Here is a 12825-nt window from a genome sequence, read left to right on the forward strand (position 1 = left end):
TTTACATTACAATTTGGTACAAGAGGAATCAGAGGGCCCTGCTCGCTAGAGCTCACAATCTAAAAATATACATACACCCCCTCCCCCACCATACACCCCCCCACCATACATTATACATACACCCCCCTCCCCCCACCATACACTATACACACACCCCTCTGCCCTACTGACACCGCCCTCCTGCCCTGCTGACACCGTCCTCCTGCCCTGCTGACACCGTCCTCCTGCCCTGCTGACACCGTCCTCCTGCCCTGCTGACACCGTCCTCCTGCCCTGCTGACACCGTCCTCCTGCCCTGCTGACACCGTCCTCCTGCTCTGCTGACACCGTCCTCCTGCTCTGCTGACACCGTCCTCCTGCTCTGCTGACACCGTCCTCTGCCCTACTGAGGCCGTCCTCTGCCCTACTGACACCGTCCACTGTCCTACTGACACCATTTACTGCTCTACTGACACCGTCCTCTGGTCTACTGACACCTTTTACTGCCCTACTGACACTGTTTACTGCTCTACTGACACAGTCCTCTGCCCTACTGACACCGTCCTCTGCCCTACTGACACCGTCCACTGCCCTACTGACACCGTCCACTGCCCTACTGGCACCGTTTACTGCTCTACTGACACCATTTACACACCCCTCCCCCCACCATACACTATGCAAACACCCCCCCTCCATACACTATCCATATATACAGTCCCCCCATATATACTGTTCTCCACTCCCCAGACAGCATCCATATATACAGTTCTCACCGGGGGACACCGTCCTCTGCCCTACTGACACCGTCCACTGTCCTATTGACACCATTTACTGCTCTACTGACACCGTTCTCTGGTCTACTGACACCACTTACTGCCCTACTGACACCGTTTACTGCTCTACTGACACCGTCCACTGCTCTACTGACACCGTCCACTGCTCTACTGACACCGTCCACTGCTCTACTGACACCGTCCACTGCTCTACTGACACCGTCCACTGCCCTACTGACACCATTTACTGCTCTACTGACACCGTCCACTGCTCTACTGACACCGTCCACTGCTCTACTGACACCATTTACTGCTCTACTGACACCATTTACTGCTCCACTGCTCTACTGACCCCATCCATTGCTCTACTGACACCATTTACTGCCGTACTGACATTGTCTACTGCCTGCCCTACTGACACTGTCCACTGCCCTACTGACACCGTCCACAGGTCTACTGACACCGTCCACTGCTCTACTGACACCGTCCACTGCTCTATTGACACCATTTACTGCCTGCTCTACTGACACTGTCCGCTGCTCTACTGACACTGTCCACTTCTCTACTGACACCATTTACTGCTCTACTGACACCGTCCTCTGGTCTACTGACACCATTTACTGCCCTACTGACACCATTTACTGCTCTACTTACACCGTCCACTGCTCTACTGACACCGTCCACTGCTCTACTGACACCATTTACTGCTCTACTGACACCATTTACTGCTCTACTGACACCGTCCACTGCTCTACTGACACCGTCCACTGCTCTACTGACACCGTCCACTGCTCTACTGACACCGTCCACTGCTCTACTGACACCGTCCTCTGCTCTACTGACACCATTTACTGCTCCACTGACACCATTTACTGCTCCACTGCTCTACTGACACCGTCCACTGCTCTACTGACACCATTTACTGCCCTACTGACACCGTCCACTGCTCTGACACCATTTACTGCCTTACTGACATTGTCTACTGCCTGCCCTACTGACACTGTCTACTGCCCTACTGACACCATTTACTGCTCTATTGACACCGTCCACTGCCCTACTGACACCGTCCTCTGCTCTACTGGCTGACAGTGTCCACTTTTAAGGTAGGCTATTTTCACTGACATTTCTTTTATTAATCATATCATATTTTATGGGTACACTAAATGCTTTTGTTTTATTTAATCATGCCCCTTTAAGTCCCCCCACTTTTAATGCAATTTGGCTATAGCAACTGTTCACTGTAGCACACTTCATTACTACTCTTTTTGGGTAACCCAAGGTATTTTACAATCCTATAGCGTGTACTACAAAAAAATTGCCATGCGCCGTGAAAATGTTTAGGTTTGGCTTGAAGAAAAGGTGGCAACCCTAGATTGAAGTAGTACAGGAACTTTTACCCTTGGCTTTAACCTTTCCCTTCACCTTTCATATATTTCTTATTACCTTTTACTCTATATAACTCCCCCTCTATCCCAATAATCAGGCCACACAGGAGTTTTGGAGTATAAATGGCCATAGCAGCCTTTATTAACAACTCTTCAAACCAATAACTTAAATAACTTTATTAAATATATATATAACCACTGTTTAGTAACGGCAATTTGAAAGAACTCCCAGTCAGTTGGTCTTTGACGGTACCACTTTCCACCTTTTAAACATAACATTCTCCACCATTACACTGTGGGACCACATTTACCATACCAGGCCTCCGGCTGTTTATCAGCCCGGAGACAACCACCTTTCCCGCAGTGCCACCAAATCCTGTATTCCAGCCTACCCTTCCGCTGGGATACACCAAAAGGGGGCCCATATCGCTATGAGCTCCCCCCACATTTCCATCATCTGTTTTCTTTTGCCCCAGCAAAGACCAAAAGACACCACCGCTACAGCTGCTATGATGACCCTCATCACCGAAACCTGCAAGAAAAAGCAAAACACAGACAACAAGAATGACAACAAACACATAAATACCAGCATTCCCCACAAAAACAAAATCTAGTGCCATCCACTCCAGTGCCATCCACCCCAGTGCTACCTGCCCCCAGTGCCATCTGTTGTCAGTGCTATCTGTCCCCAGTGCCACCTGTTGTCAGTGCCATTTGTCCCCAGTGCCACGTATCAGTGCCATCTGTCATCAGTGCCACGTGTCATCAGTGCCACATAGTGCCATCTGTCATCAGTGCCACATATTAGTGCCACCTGTCATCAGTGCCACGTATCAGTGCCATTTGTCATCAGTGCCACCTGTCAGTGTCACGTGCCATCTGTTGTCAGTGTCACGTGTCATCAATGCCACTTATCAGTGCCATCTGTCATCAGTGTCACGCGCCATCGGTGCCACGTATTAGTGCCATCTGTCATCGGTGGCACGTATTAGTGCCACGTATTGGTGCCATCTGTCATCAGTGCCACGTATTAGTGCCACGTGTCTTCAGTGCCACGTGTCATCAGTGCCACATATTAGTGCCATCTGTCATCAGTGCCACATATTAGTGCCATCTGTCATTAGTGCCATATATTAGTGCCATCTGTCATCAGTGCAACGTGTCATCAGTGCCACGTATAAGTGTCATCATTGCCACGTATCAGTGCCATCTGTCATCAGTGTTACGTGTCATTGTCCTGGTGCTCCAGGGCCTTCAAAAGTGTAATAAGTAGTCAACAAGTTAGATGTGTAATTTATGCTCCTAGAACACCTGATGGCGCTCCCTGCATGTTGGGCCTCTCTATGTGGCCAGGCTGTGAAAAAGTCCCACACATGTGGTATTGTAATACTCAGGAGGAGTAGCAGAATTTTTTTGGGGGTGTCATTTGTGGTATACACATGCCATGTGAGAGAAATAACCTATTACAATGACAATTTTGTGGAGAAAAATTAAAAAAATTAAAAATCTTAATTTTGCAAAGAATTGTGGGAAAAAAATGACAACATCAAAAAGCTCACTATGCCTCTTACTAAATACCTTGGGATGTCTACTTTCCAAAAAGGGGTCATTTGGGGGTTATTTGTACTTCCCTGGCTTGTTCGGGTCACAAGAAGCAAGATAGGCCACCAGTACTTTCACAAAGACCAAATAATATCCACTAATTTGGGGTATTTTTTACCAAAGATATGTAGCAGTATAAATTGTGGCCAAAATTTATGAAGAAAAATTAATAATTTGCATAATTCTGTCACAGAAACAAAGAAATATGCGTTTTTTTTTCAAAATTTTCGGTCTTTTTTCATTTATAGCGCAAAAAATAAAAACCCCAGAGATGATCAAATACCACCAAAAGAAAGCTCTATTTCTGGGAAAAAAAAAGGACAAAAAATTCATTTGGGTACAGTGTTGCATGACTGAGTAATTGTCATTCAAAGTGTGAGAGCACCGAAAGCTGAAAATTGGTCTTGGCAGGAAGGGTGTTTAAGTGCACAGTAAGCAAGTGGTTAATGTTAGGTGCATTTCACACATGACATGTCCATTTTGACAGACTGCTAGCTCAGCAATGATCACTCTGTTTATGCGTTGCATTTAAAAATGGAAAGGTAGAAAAAGTAAAACTCAATGGGCAGGGGCATTTTGAAAGCGCTAAATACAGTGCTTCCAAGCCGCTCAAAAAATGCTGCTTGGAGGAATTTTTCTAACATCCCGCAAGTGCACTGCCCCAGTGTGAAAGCACACAATGCACAGAATGGGAGGCAGTTTCCAGGCACTTTTTAGAGGCCATTTCTAGTGCTAAAATGTCTGAAAACTGCCTCAGTGTGAAAGGGGTCTTAAGGAGATTGTATAGTGTATGACCACCCTAAATGTGCATAACAAGACAGAAAAACTAGATCTATGCAATGCGTTTTTTGTTATGGTTGAAGTCAAGATCTCAAATAGGATACAAGTCCCTGGCATATTCCCTAATCTGTAGTGTCTTAAAGTGGTTGTATATTCATTTTTTTAACTTTTACCTACAGGAAAGCCTATAATAAGGCTTACCTGTAGGTAAAAAAAATATCTCCTAAACCTGTACGGTTTAGGACATATTCCCCTCGGTATGCGCCGCTGACTGCAGCGGCGCATGCGCACAAGGGGATTCTCGGTCTGAAAATCCGGCAGTGGCCGACCGGCCGGAATGAAATCTCCCGCGCATCGACATCGCGGCTCCGGCCACTCACAGTGCTGGAGCCGCGATACCCAGAAGATACACAGAGGGAGCATGTCAGCTCCCTCGGCGTGGATCGGGCCAGATGTCGGGGCCTCGTTCTAAGGTAAGTATTTCATAATGAGCTAGTATGTGGTGCATACTAGCTCATTATGCCTTTTGATTTGCAGGTGTTAAAAAAAAATAGCGGGTTTACTACCGCTTTAATACAGTAAACATAAGGAACACAGCAAATCAATTTCCCTCATGCTTCATTCACAAATAGAACATAATCGCCAACTTACATTAAACTGAAAGATACACTTGGGTATCTGCACTTTAAAATAAGCCCCTCTATCACCTGGACTGTTATTGACAAGAGACACTAAAATCTTTTGCATTTTCAGCTGGCCATACAAGAGACAATCTGATTGTACAGAGGTTGTGCCTTAGAGTTAGCCTGGCTGTACATGGAGTCAAAAAATTTTGCTTGTTTAGCAGGAATGGCTGAATTTTGATCCATGTACAGGCTGGCTGGTTGTACAGAAGTTGATCTATTGGATGACTTGTGTACAACCAGACAATTTTCCCCAATGATCAGTGTGGCTATAGCTGACAACACTAGTAATTTGAAAACAGCCCACTGTCATACTGCAATGCCACAGTAGGAAAGATTACCCCATCCAAAGAGAAATGTGTGAATGGGGGGGGGGGGGGGGGATCCGCTTTTCCCTCCTTCAACCTGCATGTTAAAGTAAAAAAAAAAAAAAAAAACCCTAAAAACCACCATGTGTATGGCTTGAATAAAACTATGCGAAAGAACACAAATGGACAGTCACTTGCACCGTATAGTTTCTGGTAGTTCTAAAGAAGGTTGTAAAATCACATTGTACAGTGTATGGCAAGCTTAAATGTGCTTACAATACAGAAAAACTACAGAATGCAAGATGTTTGCATTACATATCACATACTACACAATATAGAGTATACGGCAGTATGCTCTACCCTTGCATTCTAAGTATATAACATTGAAAAATAAAAAAGGAAGAAGAAACCCTGCAAACCAACTTTCCAGATAAATCCCTCATTCACCAATAGACAGCATCACGCAAGTTTACAAAAGCGGCAAACTGCACTTCAAAAATAAGCCCACATGTCATCTCTCTAGTGACTGACAAACTTCACAACATGAAAGTGGTGTACATACCTGAATGTGACTTGATATTCACTTCTTCCAACGCACTGGATGATCTGGTCACAGACTCTGATAAATTCAATCCACTCTAGATAAAATCCAAAATGCAAAGGAAGAAACAGCACAGAGTCACCTGGGTTTAAAAGTCCAAAACATGTCCTGATAGGAGGATACAACATTGTAACAAGTTAGGGTTCACTGTCTGGTCACAAGCAAAGGCCAGTGCTCCAAATTTTTAAAAAATGCTGCCAATCTCTTGTCTGAAAAACTGGCATCCTGGGAGACAGAAGAAAGCTTTTGCAAGCAAAACCTATACATAAAAAAAAGGTAAGGGTTTTTCCTTGGATAGTTTTTTCTTCATAAGCTATAAGGCTTGATTCACACCCATGCATTTTTTGTGATTTTTGCATTCTGCAGATTTTCACTACAGCCCGCTTAACATGTTTTCATATGGAACACATTCTGTAGTACAAATCTCCAAAATGCACAGGCGTGAATCCAGCCTAAGTGCCCATGCACACTGCAGCTTCTAAATCTGTCCAAGGTCTGATTCACACTTGTGCAGTTTGCAGTTTGCATATTGCAGGCGTATTTAGCATTTTTCAATGCACATCTTTAGACCATTTAAACCAGGGGTCTCAAACTGGCGGCCCTCCAGCTGTTGCAAAACTACAAGTCCCATGAGGCATTGCAAGGCTGACAGTTACAAGGATGACTCCCAAAGGCAGAGGCATGATGGGACTTGTAGTTTCGCAACAGCTGGAGGGCCACCAGTTTGAGACCCCTGATTTAAACCATCTAATGTAACCAAAAAACAGAAAATCCCTGGCCCTTTCCAAAAAATGCACAGATGTGAACTACATCCATAGGAAATGTTAGGTGTGACTACTGCAAGTCACCTATTCATAAGTGATGTTACCGTTTCCCAATTATTATTAGAGTCTTATCTAAGCAAGGAGACACGGAAAGAAGTTCTCAGTATGTCTGCTCAGACGGTCGCACTCACTCTGAGGTCCTTTATTATCACACAGCTCTTTTTATACACTAAAAAAGACAGGCGTTAAAAATGTTGAAACAAAACAACTTCTATAAAAGGCAATTTCTAAGTGTCTTCTGCTTTTAGAGCTGATGTGGCAGATGACCCTTACGACATGGTTTCCTCTTATGTGTACGTGACTGCACCCATCCGGCCTTAAGGATGATGTGTCTTTAAAACAACTGAAAACAGACGAGATAAGCATTTAGTGAAACATACTGTCAACCATTTTTATTCTTATACCTTGATCCTCACAATTTCCCCCTTTGACATCACCCTTCCCTCTTACCCTGGGTCCACCTGAACAAGTTCTAGTCGGCCTATGTCCAAAGTACTCTCCCTGACCGCGAGTTGTCAGAGGGGTATACACCCATCCCCCTGGATAGTACCAACATCTAAAATTCAGGAAGAGTGGCTTTTCTGACAGATGGGTGATGTCAAGGAACCAAATCCACCTATCTTATCCAACTTATCAACTTACAAAAGTTCCATCTTTTCTACAGCATTTACCTTGGCTTTCTTGCAAAAGCACATGAGCAGTTTAAAGCACGCATAAAGAAGAAATACAAATAAAAGCACCACTATAATTGTCATCGCTGCCTTCTTAAGCCAAGAGAATAACCCTGAGAAGCTAAAAGTTCCACCAAACGGATCCCAGTCACGGCCAATATTACGGGCCTTCTCCTGTAGATCCTTTACTTCCGTGCGGTGTCGTGCAATGATGTCATAATAGTCGGGTATCTCGATGCTGGTGTTATGTATCCAAGTACAACATTCATAGTCTTCTGTAGCCTCACAGAGTCCTGTTAATGCTGCACTCATACTTTCAATCGCTAACTCATGTAATTCTATTTGTTTTGTGATGGCTCTGGTCTCTAGATTTAACTTAGTAATGTCATCAGAGTTTTTCTCCAAAATATCATTAATTATTCCAGTATAGTTATTTAGTCGCTTCATTAAGTCTATACCCCATCCTGTCCAGGACGGGAACCAAGCCCATGCCATGTCCTGCTCTAAGAATATTTCTCTCTTGCTACGATATCTGAGGGGATATCTGGGGTGCATACTAGCTTCTAGTAGGTGATCACCTCGTTCATCACCCACTACTCCCATTACTGGTACCAAACTTGCGAGGTAGCACCATCCCTGAGCCCTTCTAGGTATCCAGGTATAACACTTATCCCCACAACAGATGTATATATTGTTTCCTAGAGCTACTGATCTTGAACTGATATCATTTCTATAACGAGAGGTGTATCCATAGAGGGATAAGTTGGATACTAACCACCTAACATTATTATCCACAATGTTAGTGAGGAAGTCAGATAATGTCTGGTGTGTGCTGGAATTACTGGGGTAGAAGCTTCCATTTAATACGACAATGGACAAATTAAACTTGCTGTCTTGGCATTCTCTATTTCCTCCCGTTGTGTTCCCTAAGTTGAAACACCAGGCAGGGGGAAAGGCGAGACCATTTGATTTAAACATTACTGTCTTGCTGATATTTGTTCCAGTTATGTTAATGCTACTGTTAGCAAGGTCAGTATAATTTATAGGAACTGCCATCAGTGGTATGTTTGCTGTACTGGGGTGTAATTTACTGCAAATCCAACATTTCTCATATCCTGACTTCCGAGCATAAGCATATTTAAACTTCAGTAATAACATTTTTTTAGAAAATCCTTCATCCTTGTGAATTTCATTCTGTGAGGTAACCAAACTATTGGTCAGGATTACTGAAACAAAAAGAATAAAAAGATACATGTTGTCATTTGCCAACTGGCTCCTTTTTACAGTGTGAAGCGTGGATCCAGGCTGCTTTACCCTCCAACTTGACCGATGTGGGAGTGGTCAGCAGTACTTGATATGGTCCTTCAAACCGTGGCTCTAAAGCTTTTCTGGTATGTTTCTTTACATAGACCCAATCTCCGGGGCTCAGCGAATGAGTACCTGCTATTGAGTTAGGGTCTGGAAGAGAAGAATACACACTTTTGTGGATCTTAGTTAGATGCTGTTGTAATTGTATCACATATGCAGTCAAACTATCACATTGCAATTGCATACTCTGTGGAAAGTATAAACCTAGTCTGGGTGCATTCCCAAAAAGTATTTCATATGGGGATAACCCTGTTTTTCCCGTTGGAGTATACCTTATGGAGAACAAAGCTAAAGGCAGACATTCTGGCCAAGGTTTATTTAACTCTTGCATAGCTTTTTGTATTTTTAACTTTATTGTCCCATTTACTCTTTCTACTGATCCTGAACTCTGTGGGTGGTAAGGGGTGTGGAAACTTTGTTGAACCCCTAACATAGCCATTACATTCTGCATGATTTCTCCTGTAAAGTGTGTTCCCCTATCTGATTCTATGGTTTCAGGAAGACCAAACCTAGGTATTAACTCTGTGATCAGTTTCTTCGCTGTGGCTTTCGCTGTGGCTGACTTCACTGGATAACTTTCTGGCCAGCCTGAAAATAAGCAGATGCACACGAGACAAAATTCAAATGGGCCGCTCTTAGGCATTTGGATATAGTCAATTTGCAGTCTCTGAAAGGGATACTGGGCCCGAACCTGATGTTTACGTGGGGTTTTCACTCTCTGTCCTGGGTTATTTAACAGACAGATTTGGCATGCAGCACAGTAGTTCCTTGCAGTACTACTGAATCCAGGGGCTAGCCATCCTTGGCTTACAATCCTATACATAGAATTGGAGCTGACATGAGTGGGCAAGTGGACAGCCGCTGCCATTGCGGGGTATAGAGAGGCAGGTAGGCATATTCTGCCTCCTTCCCTCCATATATTGTCAAGGCCTGGTGCTGCTCCCATTTTTACCCATCTATCTTTCTCGCTCTCTCCTGCTTGCTCCTGTAGTTTACTCATCTGCTGCCATGTCGGTTCTGGGATGCTCACCTTTACCGTTGCTAAGGTCTCAGGGCTTACTTCCCCTAGAGCTGCTTGTTTTGCAGTTAAATCTGCAAATGCATTTCCTTTTGCCTCAATTGTTTTTGCGCTCGTGTGTGCCGCTATCTTCATAATGGCTACTCTTCTAACTTTTTGAAGATTGTTCAGGACTCTTTTGATTCCTTCACCATGTTTAACAGGTGTGCCTGCTGCTGTAAGGTAACCTCTAGCTTTCCATATGTGGCCATAATCATGTGCAACACCATAAGCATAGGCAGAGTCAGTGTAAATGTTCCCTTCTTGTCCCTCTAAGTGTTCTAAGGCTTTTTCTAAAGCTGTTAGTTCCGCTTCCTGTGCAGACATGTGTGCTGGTAATGACTTTGCCTCAATTACCTGTGTGTCCGTTACCACAGCATAACCTGTGTGATATTTACCTTTGTCATCGGCAAATCTACTACCATCTATGTACAGTGTGTGTTCTGCATTTGCAATGGGTGTGTCTGTGACATGTGGGAACCCCGTGATCTCTTGTTCCATAAGTTGAAAACAATCGTGTTCATCAGATGTTATGTCATGAAATGAAAGTGTGTCAGAATCCTGAGTTTCTTGTGCTGTGCCTTCACCATTACTCCCCCCTGTCAAATCTGTCTGTAAGGGTAGAAGTTGTGCTAAGTTAAAGGAAGTGCATCGCTGGAAGGTAACATTGGGAGGTAGGAGCAAGGTGCATTGCAGACGCAGCTGCCTCGCCATTGATATGTGCTTTGGCTGAACTTGTGACAAGATGGCGTGTATGTCATGTGTGGTATGTACCACTACAGGATTGTCTAAGACAATTTCTGAGGATTTGTCAATGATAATTGACACTGCTGCGACTGCTCGTACACAGGGCGGTGATCCTCTAGAGACAGGATCGAGAGCCGCTGAGAAATATGCTACCGGCCTTTGTTTGATGTGTTGTTGTGTCAACACCCCTGTTGCGTGTCCCGTGATTTCAGCAATGTACAAATGAAATGTTTTGGTATAGTCAGGGATCCCGATCGCAGGTGCCAAAATTAGTAACTTTCTTAAGGTGCTAAAAGACTTATGACCTGCTTCTGTGAGTACATAGGGTACTATTTTCAAGCAATCATATAATGGCTGCATCAGAGAACTGGCATGTGGTATCCATTGTCTACAATATGACACTATTCCCAGAAACATACGAAGTTGCTTAAAGTTGCGTGGGACATTCATTTGTCTTATGGCCTGGACTCGTTCTTCAGTGAGGTGTCGAGTACCCTGGGATATACAGTGGCCCAAAAAGACAACCTTTTTCTGGCATACCTGTAACTTAGTTCTATTCACTTTGCACCCTTTTTCAGCCAGGAATTGTAACAATGATAGAGTGGCTTTTAAACAAGTATCGTTATCCGGACAACATAACAATAGGTCATCTACATATTGCAACAATACACAAGTGTCAGGTGGTTGCCATTCCCCCAACACTGTCTGTAGGGCTTGCGAGTATAGAGTTGGCGAATGCGCCATTCCTTGCGGTAGGCGTGTCCAGGTCAACTGGCGGTTTTTGAGAAGGAACGCAAACCACGGTTGACATTCCTCCGCCAGGGGTACAGAAAAGAAAGCATTAGCCAAGTCTATAACAGTAAATGAGGAGCTATCTGATGGTACTTCTGAAAGTAAAGTATGCGGGTTTGGTACTAGTGGCGTTATTGGGGCCAATATTTTGTTTACCGCCCTTAGGTCTTGTACCATTCTATACTTTACTGGGCCATCCCCCAATGTCTTTTTCTTGACCGGATACAATGGGGTATTGGCTGGTGACTGTATTTCTTTTAATGCTCCACTTTTGAGTAGAGCCTCCACTTGTAGTTCTATAGCTGCTTCCTGGGGCGCACTGAGTGGGTACTGTTTCTGCTGGGGGAGAACTGCTCCTGGAATCAGCTGTAGAGTAACCGGGGGTATGGGCAAAAGCCCAACGTCTGCTGGATGTGTTTCCCATAGCCCTTCCGGAAGGCTAGACAGAATTTGATCTATTTCCGGCGAGGGTGTATTGGACAGTTCTGGTTCTACTTCCAAACATTGTATTTTATTACAGATTTCTATACCCTCTGGGTCATCTCCTATTGCTAAGGTGACCATACCATCTGGATGATAAGTAATGTTTGCTCCTATTTTCTGAAGAATATCTGCTCCTAATAAATTAGTAGGGGCTCCTCTGGAAATCAAAAAGCGTGACAAAAACATGTGATTCCCTATTTTTACTTTTAAAGGTTTAGTCAGTGGGGCATCGGACAAAAGACCGTCATAACCACTTATGGGTATGGTGTCACGGGATGTCATGTGTGGAGGGACTACTGAATCAGATAATAAGCTGCGTGATGCTCCTGTGTCAACTAAACAAGGAATATGTTTACCTTCCACCTTCATCAACATGTGGAGCATTTTATTCTCTGATTCAGCTAGGACTGGGGCAAGTCATGCGGTCGGATCGTCCCTATCGTTGGTACGCCTCTGTCTGTAGTCCCTCGTGTCTCTGTCCGTGTTTCCTTCCTGTTCGTCTTTTATTCTTTTCCTACAGTCTCTTTTTATATGTCCCACCTTGTTGCAGTAATAACAGGTAAGAGGTTTACGGGAGGAATTCCCTCCTTCATTGACCCGGGCAACAGTGTTAACTCCCGGTGTCCTTCTGGGTTTAGCTTCTGCTAAATCAGCCTCTATGCCTTGTGCTTTCTGCAACAATGTTCCTCTGTCCCGTATGGCTCTCCATTCGGGAGTACATGCCTTCAGTTTGTCACCTATTTGGGGTACTAGTCCTTCCATAAACTGTCGA

Source organism: Lithobates pipiens, unplaced genomic scaffold (assembly GCF_037356315.1).
Source record: "Lithobates pipiens isolate NorthernLeopardFrog02 unplaced genomic scaffold, aLitPip1_a1.2 Scaffold_25, whole genome shotgun sequence".
Lineage (NCBI taxonomy): Eukaryota > Metazoa > Chordata > Amphibia > Anura > Ranidae > Lithobates > Lithobates pipiens.